The following is a 25047-nucleotide window of genomic DNA, read 5'->3' as shown; positions in this document are numbered from 1 at the left end:
TACACATACATACACACACACACACACACACACACACACACACAGAAACAGAGAGAGACAGGGACGGGGAGACAATGTTGAGGCTTGTTTCTACCCATACCCTAGAAGTAAATACGTAGACTATAAAGGCTGATTTCAATTGTCACCTCATGGGTGTAGCAGTGAGATGCCTGCTGAGGAGCTTAACTAGAAAGAGAAGACCCCATAGACAACACTGCCCCATGAGCCAAGGTCCTTTATTGATTAAACAGGGGTGAAAGGGAAAAGGGCACTGAGCACCAGCACCCATCTTGCCCTTAGCACGGTGCCTTCCCTACTGTGATAGACTATACTCCCTCAAGCTGCAAGTCAGCCCAAATAAAACTTTTTGTTGCTGTTGTTGTTGTTTGGTTTGGTTTGGTTTGTTTGTCTTTTCGAGACGGGGTTTCTCTGTAGCTTTGGAGCCTGTCCTGGAACTCACTCTGTAGACCAGGCTGGGCTCGAACTCACAGAGATCTGCCTGCCTCTTCTTCCTGAGTGCTGGGATTAAATGCCTGCACCAACACCGCCCAGCTCCAAATAAACTTTTCCTTATGTACTTTTTATCAGACATTTCATCACATCGATGGGAAAAGTAACTAAGACGTGGGCTATAAGCTATATCTGAGCTATAATGAACACCCGTCACATGTACACTAATAGGACTGACTATACCATACGCTCATCACTTAGCCACTGAGACTTCCCACAAAGCCTCTTGAGACTCCCTCATTGCCCCTTCATCTGAATCAGTTTCAGAGCATGGAAATATGCTCCCGTTAGAAGGGTTTCCGGCTGAGTATAGTGAACCTCGGGGTGACATTCTAGCATTTAAAGGGTGACAGCCACTTAGGATAGATATGTGTTTTTACTGAGAATATTGTTCCTGGCCTCCTATTGCTAGAAGGCAGCCACAGCTACGAAATAACAGGCTGTCCTTCCTCTGTGAAGGAAGATTGTGTGCGTGTGTTAGCCTCAGCGTAGGAGGTGCTGAGCAACTCAGACCTTCCCCCTAATGACTGGAAGTGACTGAGTGCAGGGAGGGGGCAGACTCTGTGGTTCCCACAGGAGCAAATATTAGGGAAATCGCCCACCAAGCCTTCCAGCCAAAAACCACTCCTTTCCTAAATTTTGAGCCTGCTAAAGGAAATTCAAAAGAAAACAGGCTCGGAGGACCTGGAGAAACAAACTGTGACAGAAACAGGGCGAACTTAGGAGTCTTGGTGTCCAGTTTAAAACAGGGACAACAATGCACGCCTGTAATTCTGCGTCTCGGAAGTCTGAGGCAGGAGAACCACAGAGAACTCAAGGCCACTGGTGGGAGTGTCCTGTGGTCTAGCCTTTCAGGAAACAATTTAGCAGTCTATAACAATGGGTTTACAGATGTGTATACATTTACTATCTATAATTCTCTTCCTAGAAATCCATCATAAGAAATAGTCAGAAACAGACAACACCCACAAATCCCATTACACGCAGTGACCAAGGCTGGAAGGTTTGTATAGCCCGCCAGCCAAATGAGATAATGAAGGCTAGTGCTGGCAGAAGATGAATAAAAGCCGCTGATCACGATCTGTTTTGTTATTTAAATGTATTTTACTTCAGACAGTCCACCTGAGATTTTTTTTTTCCTTAAGAAATAATGCCTCCATTCCAAATATATTATCAAATTACACAGAGAGCTCAAAATAACATCAGTGCAATGTGCCTTAAGTCCCAGCATCATGTGGCTGGCAGGTCACACCTGGTATGACAACAGGCAATAGATCCAAAGCAAGTGCCAAATTTGTTCATGTGTTTCCAATTCTAATCCATCCCTAAGTGAAACCATAAAGGCCAGTGCTTGGAAGGCTGAGGCAGGAGTACAATGAGTTCAAAGTCAGCCTAGGATACAGTGTAGGACCCTGTCTTTAAAAACCAAGCAAACAGATGAATGAACAAGTGGGGATAGAGAGGGAGAGAGGCGAGTCGGTCCCACGGACCTCACAGTCATCCGTGGAACACATTTCATCTGACTTATGCTTTCCCCAACAAAGATAATAAAGATGGTAAAGTTTGGTTTTCTTTTCTTTTTTATTGTTTCTTTGCTTGTCTGGGATAGTGTCTCGCTATGTAACTTGGGATGGCCTTCCCTGTGTGGTCCTTCTGCCTTTCCCCCCTGGGTTTACAGACATGTGCCAATACACCCAGCTTAGACCTTGTGGCTTTGTAGATTAGCAAGAACGGACACGGCTCGCCAACAGTTCTTCATAGGACTGCCCTTGCCTTCTTGGTGTACGTTCAGGGGTCTTCGGTGGCACTTGCTGTGTTTCACAGTGCTGGCAGTCAAAAGCAGGAGCTCACAGATGCTAGGCAAGTGATTTGGTGACAATTCAACACCCCAGCTCTCACTTCTCCTCAGAACAATCTTCAGGACAACAAACCCAAGGCCAAACTTGTCTAGCTTCCCTCCAGCTCTAGAACGTTAAGAATTTGCATATACAGATTACATCACCCCTATCCACTGCCGCCACCCCATCCCAGGTACCCCAACTGAGGTACCCCAGGCTGGCTGTGAACTTCACAAAGTCAAAGATGACCTTGCAAGTTTGATCCTCTTGCCTTTACCTCCTAGATGCTATTATTAAGAACACATGCCACTAAATCAAGTTTATGAGGTCCTAGGACTTCATGCAAGCTACACAAGTATTCTGCTAACTGAGATACACCCCCTACCCTTGTGATTTTGAGGTTTGGGGGGGTTGTTTTTGTTTTGTGCTTGGGTTGGTTCATTGGTTCTTGAGGATCTCATTAAGTCATTTGTTGCCCAGGCTGACCTTGAACTCCTGGCTGTCCTACTTCAGCCTCCATAATAGCTAAGGCTGTGGATGTACACTGCAGCTCCAGGCAGGAATCCAGTTTCACATAAGTTCATGACATGACCGTCTCAATACCAGAGCTGATCACTTTTTGTCTTGGTCCTTCCACTCAGGCGTTCCCCCAAAGAGTGAGCCCTGGCTGTCTGCCTGGAGGCCCTGTGGATCCTCTTTCTCTCTTCCCTTAGGCATAGCCTAGGGCAAACATCTCCTGTAAAGTGAAGTAAATAAACCCTGGCAGCTGGTGGGAGCCAGCAAGGCTTAGCGGGAGTCCAGGGCTGAGCTAAAGTGGAGAGGCCTATAACCATGTCTTTAAGGAGCATTTAATGGCATGGGAAGTTACAAGTCTTTCAGCTTAAAAAGCATCTTATACAATTGTCACAATGACACTTCAACTCCCGTCTCTGCCAGTCTCAGGGCCCAGGGAAGGATGACTGCTGTTGCTTCTGAATAGTCATTCCTTTTTTAAGCTCTTCTTACTTTGTAAAATTTCTATAAATGGGCATGAAGTTTTGTTTTATAAATAGGGAACATACAGGACAAAAAGGACCCTCAGACCTTAACTGTTTGTTTTTAAGATTTTGTTTCTAATTACATATGGGAGTTGTATGAGCACATTAGAGAATGTGCCCACGGAAACCAGAAGAGGGCGGCAGACACCTGAGAGCTGGATTTACGGGCAATTGTTATCACCCAAAGCAGGTGCTGGGAATTGAACTCAGGTCCTCTACAAGAACAGTGTGCCCTCTAAGCCACCTCTGAGCCACGTATTTAACCCCTGTTCTTGTAAACTCTTGCTTTCAAGGACATCACCTTGGTTTTGGTTTTTCGCTTTCTTTTTAGGCTACCAATCAACTCCCAATTCATGACATGAAGACTTAATGTTAATGATAAATGTTTGGCAAGCTCGTTTCTTGCTGCCTCTTATAATTTAACCTCTTTCTCTTCATCTATGTTTTACCTGGGACTTTTTACCTTTCTTTCCCTCTGTGTATGTTACTTTGTTGTTGTTGTTGTTGTTGTTTGTTTGTTTTTCGAGACAGGGTTTCTCTGTAACTTTGGAGCCTGTCCTGTCCTGAAACTAGTTCTTGTAGGCCAAGCTGGCCTCGAACTCACAGAGATCCCCCTGCCTCTGCCTCCCGAGTGCTGGGATTAAAGGTATACGCCACCACCTCTCCGCCTGTTTCTCATGTCTGGCTGGAAGCTGCCAGGCTTCTGACTCCAGGCGTGTCCCTCTCTTTCTTCTTCCTTCTCTTTTGAGCCTAGATTTTTCCTCCTATTTATTTATTCTCTCTGCCCGCCAGTCCTGCCTATCCATCTCTTACCTAGCTGATGGCAGTTCAGCTCTTTATTAGACCAATCAAGTACCTCAGGCAAGCAAGATGAAATGAATTTAACACACCTTCACACAGTTAGCATAAACAAAATGACACATTTACACAGTTAAATATTCCACAGCATAAACAAAAGTAACACACCTTTACACAGTTAAAGTAATAGTCCACAGCATAAACAAAAGTAACACACCTTTACACAGTTAAATATTCCCCAGCATAAACAAAAGTAACACACCTTTATACAGTTAAATATTCCACAACATAAACAAAAGTAACACACCTTTACACAGTTAAAGTAATAGTCCACAGATAAACAAAAGTAACACACCTTTACACAGTTAAAGTAATAGTCCACAGCATAAACAAAAGTAACACACCTTTACACAGTTAAATATTCCCCAGCATAAACAAAAGTAACACACCTTTATACAGTTAAATATTCCACAACATAAACAAAAGTAACACACCTTTACACAGTTAAAGTAATAGTCCACAGCATAAACAAAAGTAACACACCTTTACACAGTTAAATATTCCCCAGCATAAACAAATGTAACACACCTTTACACAGTTAAATATTCCCCAGCATAAACAAATGTAACACACCTCTACACAGATGAAATAACATTCTACAGCATCACCTAATGCTACTTCTTGTGTTCGTCAAAGTCTGAGCTTTGCCTCGTGGTCAGACCATACTCTTGCTAAACATTAGCTGTCTGTCAGGCACCCGGGTGCTTGGGGCAAACCAGTTCACTTATTTTAACTACTCTAGGAGTCTTCAAACTGAAGTAGCGTGCTGTACTTTGAGTTCTCTAGTTATTGTGACAATTCTCAGACCGTAGAAACTTAAATGGGGAAGGATTTACATTATCTCACAGTGAGAAGGAATTCCATTCCCACGGTGATGGCATGGCCTCAGGAGGGGGAGGTGATTGGCTGTGTTATTATCTGCAGTCAGGAAACAGGCAGTGGGACTAGGTTATAAAAACCCATCACAGTTCCCATTTGTTCAGCTAGGGGATGGGGCACAGAGAGGTTGAGGAAATTGTTCAGAGCCACACAGCTAGTAAGGGAAGGAGGCAGATTTAAATCTAGGCAGCATGACTCCAAAGTCCACATTCTGAACATCTGTACTGCCTTCCATAATTTTCCACTGGCCCAATCTTTATCTCATTTCCCTTTTACAGCCTTGCCCCTCCCCTGCTTCAAGGGAAAGGAACCAGGTTGCCCAAGGTCTGAACTCTGCCTCGTAAGTGTAGCTACCCACCACTCTGGACTCTTACCTACCACTCCCTTCCATCCCCCCAAAGGAAAGTTCGTATTTGCAAGCCGGATCTCACAGCAACTGTGTATTCCTGCACACACTCTGATCCCCTCTGTCTGGCCTCTTTCTCCCTCTTAAGATGCAAGTATCATGTCAACAAAAGCAGAAATAGGGAAAATGGGGAGCTTGCAAGTTATGTCTACTGTCTCTACAGAAATCCACATAAAATCACTATAAAAAAATATTCGGGAAATAATTTGTATAAGCCTGCCAACTTTGGGGAAGACTTGGGGTGCTAGGCACATCTGTGGGCCAAAAGGATAGCATGATTTTTTTATAATTGTTGAACTCATTGCTCTCTGTGTGTTGGTGACTATAAACTGGGAAATGGCAGCCATCAAATCACCTCTCCTATTTTCTATGCCTACTGCGTTTGCTTTGTGCCTGGCTCACTCTGTTCGCTGCTGAGAAAGCTGTGTTGGGAACAGCCGCAGCTCAGATATGGTTTGCTTATGTCTCCTTGCAGTCATCCCAAGTCTCTTGTGCTGTTTAAAGCCATCTTATCAGCTGTCTACAATTTAGGATTGCCCTGTGATCCTTTTGAATAGCCTTTCTTAACCTGCTAGGCAGGGCTTACTTCAAAGTCTACTCGATCTGGTAGCCATGCAGCCACACAGCCTTGTTCATTCTCAGTGTGTTTAAAATGTCTCTCACAGACCACACGAGTTGCTTCCCCTCCAGTCTGACAAATCTTGTCTTGCACCTGCCTTCTTCGCTCCACATCTTGAATCCCTGGACTGTTATAGTAAATGACCCCAAACCCAGTGCCGGGAATTGACAGACTCTGTTCCTCAGAGGTCTGGGTGCTTGAAGTACAAAATCAAGGTGCTGTGACCACATGGCTTAAAACCCAGAACCGCACTGCAATTCCTCAGCATCTGTCTACGAAATGCTTTCAGAGTTCATCTCCTCACGGCTCGATTGTCTCTTTCCTGGTTTCATAGTACCTAAAAAGAAGGCTAGAGAGGAGTGCAGGGTGCAGCTCCACAAATCTCAGCCACTGTGATCATTTCACGGGGAGAGCAGAAGAAGAAAGGCAGCATTTGGTACAAATCCACTGTGACTTTTTAATGTGTTTGACACATGACATAAAAAAAAAACAGCAAGGGGAGCAGAGAAAAATGTAGAGTTCAATAAAAATCAAAAAAAAAACCTCTCAGGCAGCAGATTAATGAAAATTCCTTGTTTCTGCATATTTTCTTGAGTTATGAGGTCTTAGCAACTGTGCATAGCACTTTTACGGCCAAGGAAACATGCCAATTCATACATGAAACAGAAAGCCTTGAACTTAGTGAGAGCTTTTCCGTAAGACAGGCAGACTGCAGAGAGTCATTTCTCCTGAGTAAACCTCAGTCTTATTGTTCATTGTCACTCTCATCAGGAAGGGCTCCAGATGGCTCTGTCCAGGTTCTTAGCTAGGTGTCCTTAACATGTTTCAAGCACCAGGCCTTTACCAGCCTAACACTCGAGGCCCGAGTTTTCTCCTAGGCTCTGGAAGTGCTCCTAAGAGACGTCTCATGCTACCTGCTCGGCACCAACCATTAGCTGGATTATGCAGAACTTTCCAGAACACTGCTGCAGAATTAATACTCATCTAACTACATCCACTCTTGCTATCATTTAAAAAAAGGAAGGAAGAGAGATCGCTTGGTGGATAAAACACGCTCGCCTGCCATGCAAACCTGATGACCTGAATCTGGTTCCCAAGAACCCACGGGGAAAAGCTGGACACTGCATGGACAAGGGACAAGCATCTGTGACCTCAGTGCATCCCTGTAGAGGTGAGAGGTCACGACAGAAATTTTAGAAGCTCCTGAGTCAGCTAGCGTGAGTTATACAACTACAAAGAGACCTGCTCTTTTTTTTTTTTTTTTTTAGACAGAGTCTCTAAGTAGCTCTGGCCCTGAAACTTGACACAGACCAGAATGATCTCTAAGAGAGACCTGGTCTTAAGAACAAACTGTAACAGTTACAACTGACACCCAAAGGTGGTCCTCTAACTTCTACACTCACACAGTGTGGGATGCACAAACACAGATACACACACACGCACACACATGCACACATGCAGCAAATAGACATTATGCGCCTATTCAGTATGGAATTTCTAAGGCTTTGTGTTTCTTGGACTGCAAAGGATATTGTTACGGATAGAGGAAGCTGCATTTGCAGAGGCCTTGAACTGTGAAAAGGTAAACACAAAAGGTTGGGTTGTAGCCACTGGCAAGCAAGGGAATCTTTAGTGGGGGTAACTCAAGCGGGAAAAGAAGAGGAGAAAGCTGTTGGTGCAGGGTGGAAAAAGGAGCCTGTGGCGCCCAGCCAGCCGCAGTGCAACCCAGGCCATAACGGGTGCTTTCTCCATGAAGGATCCACTCTAGAAGGACACTGTCACCTAGACGCCACCCCCTGAAGGCAGGACCGAGCAGCTAGGTGGTCCAGGCTCCCTGTTGTTCACTTGCAGACCCACATGGACGTAGCAGGCCCCCCAATATCTCATAAATTTAAGTGAGGCTTTCATATATGGGAAAAAAGGAAGAGGGGCTTGTGATTGCCCTAGCTCTGCTGCTTCTTCTGCAGACTCACCATGGAACGGTGATGCTATTTGAAGCCCTTGGATCAGTCACCTTGTTGCAGTGACATGTATAAGGTTCTAGAAGAATAAATTCTTTTAAAAAAAAACACTGTAGTTAAAAGCTACCTAATGACACTTAAGGAGGGAAAGATTCTCTTGAGCTCACAGTTTGAGGGGCTACATTGTGTCTATAATGGTAAAAAATATAAAAAATAAAAATAAAAATGAATCCAGGCAGAAGTTTGCCCACAGGTGGATAGATCAGGAAGTAGATAAAGGAGTAAGTTGATCACCCTGCTTTCTCTTTCCCACCTTGGATTCAGTCTGGAACCCCAGACCTTGGGGACAGTCTTGCCCGCCTTGAGAATACATCCTCTATTCTCTGTTAATCTCGCACATCCACCACAGAGGCCAAGGCGAGCTTCACTAATGCCTTAGGTGTTTCTTAAACCCAATCAAGACCCTACCACAACCCTCTGGCCTCAACCAGGCCTGCCGAGTGTTAGGATTTTAGGTGTGTACCACCACACCCAGTCCTCTGGAATCTTAGCCACCTGATTCCTGAAGGACAAGAAAGGACTTCAACACGCAGTTGAGAGTGCTGTGATCAGCCAGGGGTGCTGGCGCTGCTGTAAACTTAACACTGAAAGCTGGAGATGGAGGCGCGGCTGCAGCTCCAGGCCAGCCTGGCCTATGTGGCAAAACCCTATCTCCAAAAGTAAAAAGCACCAGAGACATCTCCCTGGGGTTGCTGCAGGAAGTGGGGCGGTGCCGGAAAAGAAAACAGCCCAAGTAAGTGGCTCCTGGACCTCCTCAGAGCCCAGGGCTGACCGCACCAGCTGCGCAGGTGGACTTAATCCCTAAAGCCATCTATCCAGGGCTGGAAATTCAGCTGCTACCTGCTTAGCAGGCATGGACAAGGCCTTTGGTTCAATCCACAGCATGACAAGGAGAGACAGGAGAGAATGTCGTGAGCTGTCCGTCAGAGAAGACTACTTGGGCACAGTTTTAAACCAACAGAAAGTCTTTCTTAGCTGGCTGATAACTACACTATGTGCTCGGGATCCCACTGAAGCCTTTGGCCTTTCTCGGGTGAATTTTTAATCACAGAAACTACATTCTGGTTTGGCACACTTCAGTTAGCAAGAGCAGGTAGCCAGAAATAGAGCCACAGAAGCAATGCTAGTACATTTAGAGACCTTCCCAGAACTCTGGACCTTGATAGATCAGCTCTGTTTACATGTCAGCAGGTGGTGCTGAGTTTTGTGGTCTGGATGGTAGCTTCCATTATGGCATCAGTTGTGCTAAGGCCTGGGGTCTGTTACAAGAGGAAGGAAGAAAGGAAGGAAGGAAGGGAGGGAGGGAGGGAGGGAGGGAGGGAGGGAGGGAGGGAGGGAGGGAGGGAGAGAGGCAGGCAGGCAGGCAGGCAGGCAGGCAGGCAAACAAGGGCTGAGAAGATAGTACAGTTGATAAAAATACGTGCTATCCACACAAGCATGCGGACCTGAATTTAACCCTCAGAATCCACATTTAAAAAGCTGAGCACAGTGGCACATGTTTGTAACGTCAGTGTTAGGGAAGCAAAGACAAACGGATCTCTGGCACTGGCTGACCACCTAGAGACTCTCTCTTAAAAATCAAGGTGGGTGGTACCTGGGGAATGACACCTAAGTTTCTAGACCCTGCCTGTCATACATGTACCCACACCCACATATAAACATGCACAGGTATGCATACACATGCACCCACACCCACATATAAACATGCACAGGCGTGTATACACATGCACCCACAGCCACATATAAACATGCACAGGCGTGTATACACATGTACCTACACCCACACATAAATATGCACAGGCGTGTATACACATGTACCTACACCCACACATAAACATGCACCCACATCCACATATAAACATGCACAGGCGTGCATACACAAGGAAATGTAGCCAAACATTTCTAATGTTTCTGCTATGTATGTGATCAAATGAAGTGTGTAATTATTTTAAAATCCAGGAAGGAAGGTACTTTCCAAATAAAGTATTGTTTTGGGTTGTTTTTTTTTTAACCAATAAACTGTTATTTTAACAAAAAGAAAAAGTGTCAACAGAACTACACCTTCCTCCTAGGCCCTAAGGAGGAGCCCATCTTGGCTCTTCCTAGATTCAGATGATCCTGACATTCCTGGGCTTCTTGCATCATAACACTGCCCATTGGCCCGTGGCTGTCTTCCCTCTGCACAGGGTCTAAAATTTCCTTCTAAGGACCACAGATGTAGGGCCTACCCTGTTCCAATATGTCTTCATCTGAACTTGAATTTATCTGGGAAGGCCTTCTTCCAAAACAGATCATAACCAGAGGCATTGAGGGTGAGAACCTGAAGTCTTCAACCCTCTACAATCCATTTACATACAGCATAACTACAGACGCTGTTGGTGGTGAGCTCCTAAGACCGTGGGTGGAGGCACAGTGTACACCTTCATGTGGTCGTTATGGACAACAGCTATGGAAAAGAAACACCAGCATTCAGTTCTTACTTCAGTAGTTAAGGTAAGCTGTCCATCAGAAAGCATCAAATCCTTTGTTGTCATTTTTTTTTCTTAATCTTAACCATTTTGTATAGTCTAAATATTAATCCTCTGTCAGATACTGAGCTGGCAAAGATTTTTCTCCTACTCTTGGGTTTGGTTGCTTTATAGATACTTTTATTTTGATGAGGTCCCATGTGTTGATTGTTGGTATTGACTCCTAAGTAGGCAGAGTCCTGTTTAGAAGCTCACGTGTGCCTGTGTGGTAAAGTGTTCTGTCCGATTCCGTCTCAGAGTCTCGGGTTTCACATTGAGGTGCTGGTCTGCTTGGAGGTGATTCTTGTGTGGGAAGAGATAAAGATCCAATTTCAGTCTCTATGTATACATGCCGTTTTCCCAGCACCCTTTATTGAAGATGTTGTCTTTTCCTAGAATGTGGGTTTTTTTGTTTGGTTGGTTTGGTTTTGGTTTGGTTTGATTTTTTTTTTTTTTTTTTTGCATCTTTGTGGAAAACTAGCTATAATTACAGGAACTTGTGTCTGGATCCATTGGTATATATGTCTGCTTTTGTATTTGTATTCCTTTGTTCTGTAGTATAACTTGATATCGAGGATGGTAATCCCGCCAGCATCATTCTGTTTATCCAGGGTTGCTCCAGATCTCCACAGTCTTCTGTGCTGCCACATGAATTCTCTTTTCTCTATTTCTGTGAAGAACACATGGGGATTTTGATTGGATTACACTGAATCTGTATATATATATATATATATATATATATATATATATATATATATATATTGGTAGGATGGACATTAACATGATCATGGTAGTTCTTTCCATCATTTAGTGATTTCCTTAATTTCGTTGGCGATTTGAAGCTTTTGTTGTAGGGAACTTGCTCTGCCTTGGTTGTGTTTTCTTCATTGTTATTTATTTATGAATCTATTGTAAAAGAGATCGTTTCTTTCACTCCTTTCTCAGTGCACTTGTTATTGGTATATAGAGAGGGCACTGATTTTTTTTTTATAAGTTTTGTATCCTGATACTTTGCTGGAAGTGCTGGAGGTTTTCAGGTGGAAATAATTTGGGATCTCTTATGGATAGTGTCCTATCATCTGCAAACGGATAATTTGATATCTCCCTTTCCTATCTGTATCCTTTTTTATTTCTGTCTTGCCTTGTTTCTCTAGCTAGGACTCACGGCCTGTATTGGACAGGAATAGAGGCAGTGGACAGTCTTGGCCCCAATTTTTATGGGATTGCTAGCTTTCAGGATGAAGTCAGCAATGGACTTGTCATATATAGTTTCTTTTATGTTGAGGTGTATTCTTTCCAGTCTTATTCTCTATAAGATTTTTATCATGAAGGAATGTTGGGTTTTATCAAGGGTCTATTCTGCCTCTATTGAAATGATTACATGGTTTTTGTATTTAATCCATTTTAAACAATTTATCAATTTGCACATTTTGAACCTTCCCTAAATCTCTGGATAAAGCCAACTTGATTGAAGCACGATTAGTAAGAACTCAGAGACAGAAATTGGGGTTCAACCTAAAGATCAGAAAAGCAAAAGAGCCACTGGCTTTTACCTCTACTTCAGACCTCAGTCAGAAAATGGCAGTCCTGCCTCCAGGAATCTTGGAATGAGACTGTGTCTGAATCCCATCTGCTCCCATTTTATATTCCTCTCTAGGGCTGGGATTAAAGGTATACACCACTCGATTTCTATGACAACTAGTGTGGCTGTGTTACTGTGCCTGGTCTGTAAGGCTGACCAGTGGGGCTGTTTTACTCTCTGATCTTCAGGCAAACTTTATTTATTAAAATACAAATGAAATGCCATTACCCTTGATTGTGGTGGAGGATCTTTGTCAGTGTGCAAGTATTCTGTTGGGAAGTTTTAAATCTATGTTCATTAGGAATATTGGTAGATCTTGTCTGAGTTAGGGTTTTCTACTGCTATAAAGAGACACCACAACCATGGCAACTCTTATAAATGGAACATTTAGCTGAGGGGGCTTTCTTACAGTTTCAGAGGTTCAGTCCATTATCATAATGGAGAACATGGTGATGTACAGGCAGATGTGGCTGAGAGTCCTACTTCTTGGGGCAAAGGGAAGTCAACAGTCACACTGAGGGAAGCTTAAGCAAAAGAGCTTTCAAAGCCTGCCCCCCTCAGTGACACACCTCCTCCAACAAGGCCACACCTCCTAATAGTGCCACTTGCTTTGGGGGCGTTCAAACTACCACAGGTTTCTTTGTTGTTGTACTTTTTATCTTGTTTTTGTCCTAGAGTAACATTGCAAGGAGTTCAAACTGGTGCTGGCCTGGAAGCTTCCTCCCTGTTAGTGCTAGGAGAGAAGTCACCAATAATTTTACCTGGCTCTGAACCATATCAGCTAGAGTTACAATAGACCTGGCAAAATGTATTCATTGGTGCTATAGAGGTATAAATGTCATGTCGTTAACCAAACTTTCTAACTGAGCTTAGGATCTACTCCATAAAAAATAATCCAGGTTTGGTGCTGTAAACCTTGCTAAAGACCTTGCCTCGAGAGGTCATAGGCCCTAAAGTAGAACCAGCAACTAGGAGGAGGAGGAGGAAGGAGGGGGAGAAGGAGGAGGAGGGGGAGAAGAAGAAAGGAGGAGGAAGAGGAGGAGGTGGAGAAAGGAGGAGGAAGAGGGGAGGAAAGTAGAAACAAACTTAAAAGAAAGGTGCAGGGGGTGAAGTTCCAGAAAGAACTGGGGGCAGTAGGAAGTGGATACAACCAAAATACATTGTATTTAGGTATGAAATTACCAAAGTGGTGGGCAAGTCAGCAGGGAGAGGTGTTTCATACTTGTAATCACAGCACTGGGAAGGTGGAGGAGGCAAGAAGATCCAAAGTTCAAGGTCATTTTTAGCTACACAGTAAGTGAAGAGTCAACACAGGGTGCTAGAGATCCATCCCATATCAAACAGAGAGTGAGAGGAGAGAGAGAGAGAGAGAGAGAGAACACCAAGGAGTATAAGGCATTAATTCCAGAAGTTCCAGACTAGCCTTTAAGGTTACCTTATAAACTGGAAGCCTTGGAGGCCAGTGTCAGTTACAGAGTGAGACCTTGTTTCAAGGGGGGAAAAATGAATGTCTGAATCTTATACCCTTCTACTCATCAATCAATAAAAGTATTAATATAAGCTTGGACTCACTCCTTAGGTCCCACCGGTCAGAGTAAAGAAATACCCCTGCAAATTCTTGTCTCCTTACTGTGACTGATGACTTGGCTGATGGGAAATGTTAGTAGATTTAAGACTGAACCATTGCTAATTTCAACATTATCTGGCTAGGGCTGGGGCACTATGAAGCAGCAGATATAATAAATCCATTACCTAGCAAGGTAGTTCTAGTGGCTTTAATCCCACAATCTTTCTCATGTTACTCTGAGGCCTTTGATGGCAATACCTAATGTCAAGAGTTTACTGAGTGCAATGATTCACATGGGGACAATAAAGATGAGGTCAGTCCCACACAGAGCCCTTCCAGGGTTCCTGCATCTTTGGTGCTTTCTCTAATGGTCTGCTGCCTTATACAAGGATACAATACAATCCCAAGAATCTGGTTGATTCTGGCGTGCAAGGACCAGGTGTTGACTGAGGGTTTTCTGTGCCACCAGATCCCACATATGTTTAGTCCCAAAGAAACACACAGAGATCTACATTAATTATAAACTGACTGGTCTATTAGTTCAGGCTTCTTATTAACTCTTATAACTTATATTAGCCTATAATTCTTGTATGTGTTAGCCATATGACTTGGTACCTTTTTCGGTGAGGTAGTCACATCTTGTCTCCTCTGTGGCTGGGTGATGACTCTCATGTGGGATTCCCCTCTGTATGCTATGAATATCATTGATTAATAAAGGAACTGCTTTGAGCCTATAGCAGAGCTATAGGGGAACAGAGCTAGGTGGGGAAAACTAAACAGAATGCTGGGAGAAAGGAGGTAGAGTCAGTTTAGCCCCCACAGGAGACAGATGCTGGAACTTTAGCCAGTAAGCCACAGCCATGTGGTGATACACAGATTAATGGAAATGGAGTTAACCAGAGAGAGGCTAGAGCTAATGGGCCAAGCAGTGACTTGACTGATCAGTTTCTGTGTGATTATTTCCAGGCTAAGGGGCCGGGAACTAATTAGCAGCCTCAAACTAACTAGCGCCCTCCTTACTACAGACTGTAGACTGAAATTTTCCTTTTCCCATAATTCTTGTTGCCATGTGTCTACTCCCTGCCTGGTTACCATCATCCCACCTATAACCAGGGAGATGTTCCTTTCACAGGTGTGGAGCCTGATCATGGCGTGAGATGTGGGAAAGGAAACGGTTGTGACTTCTGCATTTATTCTGTCAGTCATTCTGATCACCTGGTAATCATATGAATACAGTGAGAAAGACAACCCATTTGAGTCTATGCTTCCACAATTTGAGAAGGTGAGGATTCCAACAACTGATCTGCCACTCTCAGAAAGTGCTCTGGTCCCAATGACATCGGGGGGATTTGGGAGGTGTATGTGTCTCTGTGTGTATTTTGGTTCGTGTTTGTCTGGCTGGATTACTAAGTAGTGTGTTCCTTTCTCTTCCTGCCTTCTCTTTGCTAAGCTCTACTCTAGGCACCTCCACCGGTTCAGACCCGCTCTTGCTAGTCCTGTCGTCTCAGTCACATCCCCTTTGGAAATTCTGACCATCTTGCTCTAAACCCCTAGAAACCAACGCTTCCTAAGCAAAGAGTCTTGGATGCTTTCAGAAAGAATCCAATAGTTGTCTGCTATGACCTGGATGTTTATATTCCCCCAAACTTCTCGTGTAAAAACCCTGATGTCCAAAGTAACAGCGTTAGGAAAACGATGGGGTCAGGAGGGCTCCACTCTTGTGAATGGAGTCACGTTCTTAATAAAGAAGCTACTGAGAGCTAGCTTCATTCCAGCATGTGAGATATCATGAGATATCTCTGCAGAAGAGAAAGACCCTTCACCCAACCTTGACTCTATCAGGGCCCTGCTCTCAGATTTCTGGGTCTCCAGAACAGTGAGCAAAAAGCTGCCCTGCTCTAAATTCTGTTATGACACCAGTCAGGGTGACTGAGGCTGCTGTGCTGGCAGAGAAAGGCAAACACCCAGAGCCCTACCCACTACCACCCAGCCCCACAGAGTGCCTATTGGAGCACATTGTTGTGGTTTTTTTTTTTTTTTTTTAGAAAAATCCCTGGTCCATAGATCCAAGTAACATTTCATAAATATGGGGGTCCAGAAAACTTCAGAAAACACTGGGTGTGGTGGGAGGAGCATGGGTTTTTATTGTAGTTTCAGAAACACCCATTAAATTCACCTGTCTACTTGTTGTCAAGCAGAAGCTCCCCTATTCATTGCCTTCTGAAGCCTCTAGAGCCGACATGCATTCCTAAGCACTGATGCTTCAAAGGCCCTTACAAGGAAACGATTCCAACTTAGGATGCTCAGTCTGTTTTGTTAAGGGAGAATGTTAAAAACATCCAATACAATTGCGATTATATCAGCCCATGAAAGGAAGGTCATAACTGTCAACAAAGACTGGCTAAGGCTAAGGAGAGGGGGCAGTCCGCAAAAGGCTTGACATAAAAGCATGAGTTCAGATTCCCATCACCCAGGTAAAAAGGCAAGCATGGAAAGCACACCTGTAATCCTAGTGCTGGGAAGTGAGATAGGAGGGTCCCTGGAGATCACTGACCCTGAGGAAATGGTGTGCTCACTCTCGCTCGAGTTTCAGTGAGCTCAGAAAGAAGGTACAAAGGGTCAGGGAAATGGCTCAGTAGTTAAGAACACATACTCTTTTTTCTTTTTTAAACTTTTTATGGTTTTTCAAGACAGGGTTTCTCAGTAGCTCTGGAGTCAATCCTGGAACTAGACCAGGCTGGCCTCAAACTCATAGAGATCTACCTGCCTCTGCCTCCCAAGTGCTAGGATTAAGAACGTGAACCACCACTGCCTAGCAAGAGCACTTACTCTTCCTGAGGAGGGCCTAGGTTCAATTCCTAGCAACCACATGAGCGCCCACAACCATCTGTAACTCCGGCTCCAAAGGATCTGATACCCTCTGCTCTCTTTAATGGGCTTCTCTACACATGCGCTACAGGGAAAAATAAGAAAAGAAAGTACTCAAGTACACTTCTGACCTTCACATGTCTGCACGCGCGGACACTTGCGTGCACGCATACACAAGAATGACCAGGGTCAAGCATGGTGGCTCACTCCTGCAATCTCAGCATGCAGAAGGGTAAGGCAGTGAGTTTACCATAAACTCAGGGCTAGCCTGGGCTAGTCAGTGAGTTCCAGGACAGCCTTGAGGGTGAGATCCTATCTCAAAAACAGGGAAACTGAATATGTTTATCTTATCAATGGACACTGTTATTCTTTAATTAAAAACACAGGGACTCAGCTCCCCTGTGTAACAACTCAGTGATTTTGAGCAAGCTCCTTAACCTCTCTGTGTGCTCTTGTGGGCACATCTGCAGAATGAAGAGTCAACAAAACTCGAGTGGTTTTTAAGGATTAAATGGGGATTAGCAATAAATCTTTGCTCAACGAACCTATAATTTATTATAGAACTGTTGTTAGTTTGGTTACTAGAACTGTAATCTGCAACTGTAACTATTCCTAGGCAAGCTGTATGTGCCCCAGATTTTGTGAGTCCCCCTAGCCCCAAGACTGAGTCAAAATCTCCACATTTTCCTTCAAAAAGAGACATGGGAAGAAAGGGAGCTAGGAGGCCCCTCCAGTCTCAGAGGATGTGAATGCATGTAAGATCTTTGGAAAGGAATAAAGTAGGCTGTTATATGGGAACTAGACTGTGACAGTTCCGTGTCTAGCACATGCGGGTTAAAGTCTGGAAGCCTGAACTCCCTCCCATCACCCCGGTCAGCCTGTTTATTGATTGAAGGGCCGGCTTTCATCAAAGCAGGCGGTTCTTTTTGCTGTTCCACCTCCATTAGTAAGGGCAACCCTAGAGAAAAATCTCTCCAAGTGCTGACCCTGACCTGAAGGAGACGTGCTTCCGGTGGCGGGGCAGGGGGAAGAGACATTGCAGTTGACAGCTTTCGGTAGACCCTGCACAGAGTTGTTGAGGACATCATAGTGTCCAGGTGGCAGGGTCCTGGTTGAGCCTCTTATCGCTGTGTTAGATCCTCTGATGAACACCATGGCATCACCAGGAAATCTGGATGCAGCCCCGGGGCTGATGACAGGACTGTATTTTAACAACTTCCCCCGGGCAATGGTAAGAAAACACATGAAGATGTGAGAAGCTCTGCCTCAATCCAACTCTGTAAATAAAAGACTAGTACACCAGGGATAATGAGCTTCAAAACACTCCACACAGCTGGGCAGTGGGGGTGCATGCTTTTAATCCCAGAATGTGGGAGGCAGAGGCAGGTGGATGGATCTCTGTGAATTCAAGGCCAGCCTGGTCTACAAAGAGAGTTCCAGAACAGCCAAGAAGAAACCCTGTCTCGAAAAACCATTAAAAACAAAAACAAAAATACCCTCCATGATGTCTTGAATTCCTAGCACCCACCTTCATGTGATCACATTTATTGCTCATCTGTGTATCAAGGATAACAGCTGCCCACAGACAGAAGGGCTCTTCCCTAGAGTCTTACAGCTCCCCATGATGTTGCTTGCAAAAGAACCCACTGACCCACCAAGACTTCTGGCCTTTTGTTGTTCGTGCTTTTATAGAAGAGCTCAGAGACCTTAGATGGGTTGCCTGGATCACTCGGGTTCAAGTTCAGAACTCCCTTAGGATGTCCCAAAGCCCATGCCACGACCTGCCACATCTGAGAAGAGGATCCCCTATGGGCAATTCAAATTCCTGGTCACCCAGGGTCACCAGATTAACAGGTCACCCAGGACCAGTTCAGCACAAGAGCTGTTTCTCACTCCAGGGCTTTAATGTCTACCCACAGTCCCTCCAGCCACAACAACCCATTCGGTCCAGAAATTCTACAACAGGTCTACTCCTTACAACCTCGGTTCTCTGCACCTTAAATCCAGTTTACACACAACAACCGGAAGGCCAGCTCTGGAGCTGATTCATCACCTGGCTCACAGGCATTTAAGTCATTAGCTGAGATATTGTCTTAAGGGTGGGGATTAAGACTATTCCAGGTCTCCTGGAGCTGAGCGGAGTTGCGAGGCTCTGAAGTCCCAGTGGTTTCTAACAAGCAGGTGAGGACAGGCACTACCGTGCTAGAGGCACAAGCGGTGAGAGACTGGGTGGAATGAACGTGGAAGTATCCTTGGGGAGCAGGGGCCTTGGATGCCTGGCTCCCAGAGGGGAGAAGTAGGGAGCAGGGCCAGCTCCTCTGTAGCTGCGGAGCTCCAGGGGCAGGCTGTCACTGAAAGCAGGATTGCATCAGAAAGAGAATGTAGTCAGCTGGCTCTACCTGGGCAGAAGGAACAGTGACATTTCTCAGATCACCTGATCAGTGTGCTAGGGTCATTACAGTCAGCACCTCACGGTTTCCCAGGGACATTCCCATGTCAGTGTATGCCTCAGAGGCTACCCATGAAGAGACTGAGGCTGGGCTGGGGAAAGCTGTCCAAGTCACAGAGCCAGTTGTTGGCAGTCACTTCCCAGCCAAGAATGTCTGATCCCTGGCAAACTTCTCTGCTGTGAGACCCAGAGACTCACAGGGTGGGAGCAAACAGTGAGAGGCATCAGCCACTATCTCTGAGATGTTTCTGTAAGCCTCTCCAAATGTTTATGATTGGAATCTAAACTCTAACAGTGTGTGCATACCATTGCATACTCATAAGGTGTGCCTGTGGAGGATGCTGACATCAGTATTGTCTTCAAGAGATCTCAACTTTATACTTTGAGACAGGGTCTCTCACGGAACTTGAAAACCACTGATTTGTCTGGATTGACTGGCCAGCAAGCCCCAGGGATCCTGTCTCTGCCTTCCCAGGACTGGCATTTTTATGACTGGCTTCTTTATGTGAGTTCTGGGGACTGAATTTGGGTCCATGTGTTTGCCCACCAAGCACTGATGAACTGAGACATCTCCTCAGCCTTCCAGAACCTTCTGAATACTGAGATGATATAACACAGTGCTCAACAAGTTTCTAATTTTGATCTGAGTGTGGTGGTAACATCTTGTCATCTCAGCATTTGAGGGTGGGGAAGGGGAGGAGAAGCAGAAGGACCAGTAATTCAAGTCCAGCCTCATCTACATAAGTGAGTTTAAAGGCAGCCTGAGCTATACAAGATCCTGGTTTCCTGGTTTTTGTTTTCCCTTTTTTTTAATTTTATTTTTTTTTAAGGTTTTAAATTTTGGAGTTAAACACGGTGACACACACTTAGAATCCCAGTACTTAGGAGGATAAGACAGAAGGATTACAAGTTTGAGATCATCCTCAACTACATAGCAAGTCTACATATAAAAAAGGGAAAGGTAGAGGCAGCAAACTGGAGTAGATTCTGCAGGGCTCGGAGTGGAGTTTGGTGGTCCCTCATGCTTCCTGAACTTGTGGTCCAGCACTGAAAAACAACTTTGACTTTAAGGAGCATTTCAGTTTGGGTGCTCAGAAATGCTCAACCGGTAAAATCCATGCAGTTTTCCCAAACCCAGGAAATACACAAATCAGGAACACTCTGGTCCCAGGCATTTTGGATTAGGGATGCTCAACATACGTGTTTGTGAAGGTGGTGGTATGCACAAACGGGACGTGGACATCTTAGGACATGAAACTTAAAACCCCAGTTCCTTCCCCACCGCTTTCCTCCCCACTGCTTTCCTCTGGACCGTAGCACAGTGAAGTGGACCATGGCTCCCCAAACGGGACAATCAAGTCCTCTGCATCCAGCAGTGAGTGTGACCATGATTTTATTTAACTGCAGGGTATCTCTGTGTGGTCTTGGTTGTCCCAAAGCTTGATATATAGACCACACTGACTGCAAACTCACAGAGGGCCTGCCCAGTCTCTGCTGCCCAAGAGCCCGGGGATTATAGGAGTGAGCTACCACACCCAGCTGTGACTAGTCTGTCTAAAATAAAGGCTTGCAAACAATGAAGCTAGACTCTAGAGATAAGAGTATCCAGGAAGCTGGATTTAGGCTGCTTCAAAAGCGTCCTTCCCAGAGAATGGAAGGGTTTAACAGGCAGGATTTAACAGACATCTAGCCAAAGACCTGTGAAGACAAGCAGAGACTGGTCTCTGCAGCCAATCCTGAGGAGACCTCTGGCCACAGCAAGTTGAAAGAGGCAGGCTACTGTTTTCACGGAAGCCCTCAGAGAGCGAGTATGTGGCCATTGCTCTATACTTCAGACCTCCCAAACTGTGAGAAAGTAAAATCCAGCTGGTTGAAGTCACTGAAGTTTCAGCTGTTTGTTACGGGTCCTAAAGAAATAAATTTAAACTGAAATAAAGTCATTCATGTTTTAAATATGACCTTAAAAAATATCTTTATCTGCTGGGCGGTGGTGGCTGCCTTTAATCCCAGCATTCAGGAGGCAGAAGCAGGTGGATCTTTATGAGTTCGAGGCCAGTCTGGTCTACAGAGAAAGTTCCAGGACTGACTCCATAGCTACTGAGAAACGCTGTGGGGAGGGGGGGGGACACGGGGGACACTTTATCTATACTAATTGTAATGATCTGTTCTGTCTCTTTAAGAAACAAGCCACGCCCACTCCCTCCCCCTCCCCTGTCCACTGAGGCAGGCAGATCTTCCTTCCTGTTTGCAGCCTCTCTTCCTTTTCCGGCTCCCTCTTGATAGATAGGCAGCTTCTTTAGTCCCCCCATCCCTCCCCCTGCTCTTCTCCCCTTCTCCCTTCCCCCTCCATAACCCACTAAATAAATGTTCAACCTCTGCATGGCATGCCTGCCCATGTCTCTGTCTCTCATCTGCCAGCTGCAGTGTGTCTCCTTGCCCGAGAGACCTGCGGTTTTGTGGCATGCCCATCCAGCTGTCTCTCCTCGTGGCCTGCTGCAGCCACTCAGGGAACTGCACTGTCCCTGCCTGGGACTGGCTGCTCTCAGACCCACTGCCTGCCACCACTCAGGGACCTGTAGCGGTTCTGCAGCTGCATCCGCTGGGGATCCTGCAGCATTTTTTTTTTTTTTTTATTTAATCCATTTCACTAATAGCCTGTACAATTTATTCTACCCACTCAGCTTTGGTTTGCAAACCCCAGATTTGAGCATCTATGTTCAGAATTTTGAGTAATTTTAAGAACACGCGGCCTGAATATGGTGTCTATGAAGCAGGGCGTGTCTTAGCTACTTTGTTCTCAAGGAAGAAAACACCTCCCACGCGGAATAGAGGACTCGATAGCGTGCTGTGGGGATTAGGGTTATTTATGTAACCCGAGAGTATTCTAAGCAGTGTTTTTAAAAACTGTGCACTAAGCATGAAAGAGAAATGGGGAGAAAGAACTAAACACAAAGAGCTTAGATTTCACCCCCATTCGGCACTGCAGTCCGCAGTCTGTGAGAGGGGCCTCAAATTCTAGCCTGCAGTTTCGGGTGTAAATACTTTTATTTTGAGCCATTTCCCTCTCTCATGCTAATGGGAAGGTTTTCAAGCAATTGTGAGCTGAAATGGAATCTAAGTGGTAAAGAAGCCCCAGCTAAGCACAGAGCGTTATATTCTCCTCCGCTCCATTCGGAGTCACTTTCAGAACGTTTGCAGTGATCGGCCATCCTCCGAGTGAGGAAATCCTGCCAGTTTTCACAGCAGCTGGGGTAAAAAGCCCTGGACTCACCAACTGGGACTAGGAAGGACACCGTGAGCCCAGGGGTCTAGGTCAAACAGCAGGGAGCCTGGGGGGGGCACCCGGGGGCGGGGCCCACCCGGGGGCGGGGCCCACCCCGGAGAACGGAGTGTGAGTCCTGGCCACATCATTCCACACAAGCAAGGAGCACTGTCAGGAGTAAAGCGCTTGCTTAGTGTTTACAAGCCCTGGAGTCCATCCCCAGCACTGCAAAAGAAAATTTTGAAATTATTTTTAAGGGACCAGTGCTAAGAGCCCTTGCTACCCTTGAGGAGAATCCAGGTTTGATTCCCAACTCCCACACTGTAACTCTAGCCTCAAGGTTTCAACCACCTGTAACGGATGTCCTCTTCTGCCCTCCACAGACAGCTTCATGCAGGTAGTATGTTCACAGACAAGTAGGCACACACATATAAGCATAAATACAAAATTTTAAGAATGTTTTAAATTTTGTGTTTAGCGCCTGGCATGGAGCTACATATCTATAATGGGAAGCTGAGGCAGGAGGATTGTTAGCTATTGAAAGGCCAGAACATACAGTATTCCATTCTGTACATTCACATTTCCCTTAGGCAGTCATCAGCTGATCGATGGCGGGTCCCTTCTGTATCCCTGCTGCTGTGCACAGAGCTGCGGAGAACACAGGAGTGTTCATGTTTCTCCATCACACTGACTTTACACGCTTTGTACACTGGCCAGTGCTGGCACTGGAAGCTCATGTGACTTTAATTTTTGAGGAACCCCCACACTGATTCCCATCCGGGCAAGTTACTCAGCCTCTTTGAGTCTCAGCTTCCTCATTTCTGAGATGAGAAGCACAACCTTTCTGGCTATGGAAATCTGCATCAGCATGGCTCTCAATCCTTCCTTCTTTGGCTTGTTAGTGTTCTTAATCATTCTCTCCATTTGCTGTCAGAGCAAGCAACCCTAAGCAGGGTGTAGTAGTATACAAACCCAGCCCCAGTGTTGGGGAGGTTGATGAAGGGGGACTGAGAGTTTGAGACACGCCAAGGCTACAAGTTAAACTGTCTCAAGAGAAAAAAGAATTCTCTCTCATTTTTCTCCCACCTCCTTGAACTCCTTAGAGCAGCTGTCTTCCTTCCTATGTTCTTTGGGGCACAGTGTTTGGTTCTTATTCCTTAAACCTCATCACTCTCTTATGACTTTCTTTATCACCTTCCTACTGAGGACCCCAAAATAAAAGCCAGTCCTCTTTCACTCTCAGATCCTGAAATGTAGCTTTTCTTTTTTAGGGGGACAGGAGGGTAGCGGGGAGGGGCCATAGTGAGGATTAAAAGTAGAGGCTCATCCATAGGAGGTGAGCACTCTACAATGAAGCTATGGCTCCAACTCTTTATGTATTTAATTTGTTTGTTTTTAAGATATTGCTTTGCTATTTAGCCTTGGTTCACCTTGAATTCTCTTGGTAGTCCAGGCTGGTTTCAAACTCGAGTTTCCCACCTTGACTGAGATTATAGCCATGAATTACCATTCTTGACCTAAATGTTATCTTTTCTTTTTTATTACTATTTGTTTTAGAAAAACATAGTCAACCTTACCTTAAAGATTATTATGTTGATTTGAGAGTTATATAAGCTGCGATGTACAAAATTTTGAGAGAGAAAGTTAAGTAAACCCTGGGAAAGCAACAGAAACTGGACTAGAACTCCAGTGACTCATCTACCTCTTTCTTGTTTTTGTTTATTTATTTTTTTGTTTGTTTGGGTTTTTTGCCACATGATCTGAGTGGGGATATAGGGAGAACCCATCCTTAACACATCTGGCAAACACACCTTAAAGTACTTAGCAGAGTCCTTGCCAGACACAGGAGTGAAAGCAGCATGCTTGTCTTTACCTCCTGGCTGGGGCTGTCAGCAGTCAGTTCTCTGGGCAGGTAGGTGACTAGCTGCTGTCAGCAAGTTCACAGGTACCTGCTGTATGCAAACAGCTCTGACTACTGGGGCTGATCAGTTGAGTGTCAAGTTCAAACCCAATGCCCAACTGTGGCCCCAATGTCGGGAAAGACCTGGAAAGTTACTACACCAAGGACCAGAGTAACTGGAACCAATCCAGAGCTAGTGGCAGTCCCATCGTCTCAGAGGGCAGAATACTCTTGGAAACAAATTGGCAGAGTCCTTAGACAGAAGGAGACCAAGTTACTGACTCAGGGAAACCAGACCCTCTCTGGAGGGGCTGAGTCTTCAGAGCCATGACTGGAACATTCTTGGGTGGGGCATTTCACTGAAAAGCAAACAGCTTGGCACTTCATCTCTCTCCAAAACAAGTCTCCCTTCTCGCGGCCCAGCCATGGCAGCCACCTTGGGTCTGACCACACCTGAAGACTCTCCTGAGGCACTATACTTTACAGTAGCCATGTGATCTCACTCATGTTTTCCCCAACTCCCAGCCTGCCCTAACCCTTGCCTCATCCTCATCTGGGGCCTTCATGCTGCCCCACCTCAGTCTACTGAGGAGTTGCCTTCCTGAGGCAGCTCTCTCTACCTCAGGCCCTGTCTAACGGTGACCCCAGTCTGTACTCTGCAGTGATATATGGTCAGCCCCCAAGGAGCCAGGGGAACTAGCAGTGCAGAGACCCAGCTTTAAAATCAGAGTCTAAAATCTTATT

The sequence above is a fragment of the Chionomys nivalis genome, chromosome 15 (genome assembly GCF_950005125.1).
Source record: "Chionomys nivalis chromosome 15, mChiNiv1.1, whole genome shotgun sequence".
Lineage (NCBI taxonomy): Eukaryota > Metazoa > Chordata > Mammalia > Rodentia > Cricetidae > Chionomys > Chionomys nivalis.
The sequence above is the reverse complement of the archived record's forward strand: the minus strand, read 5'-3'. Positions refer to the sequence as shown.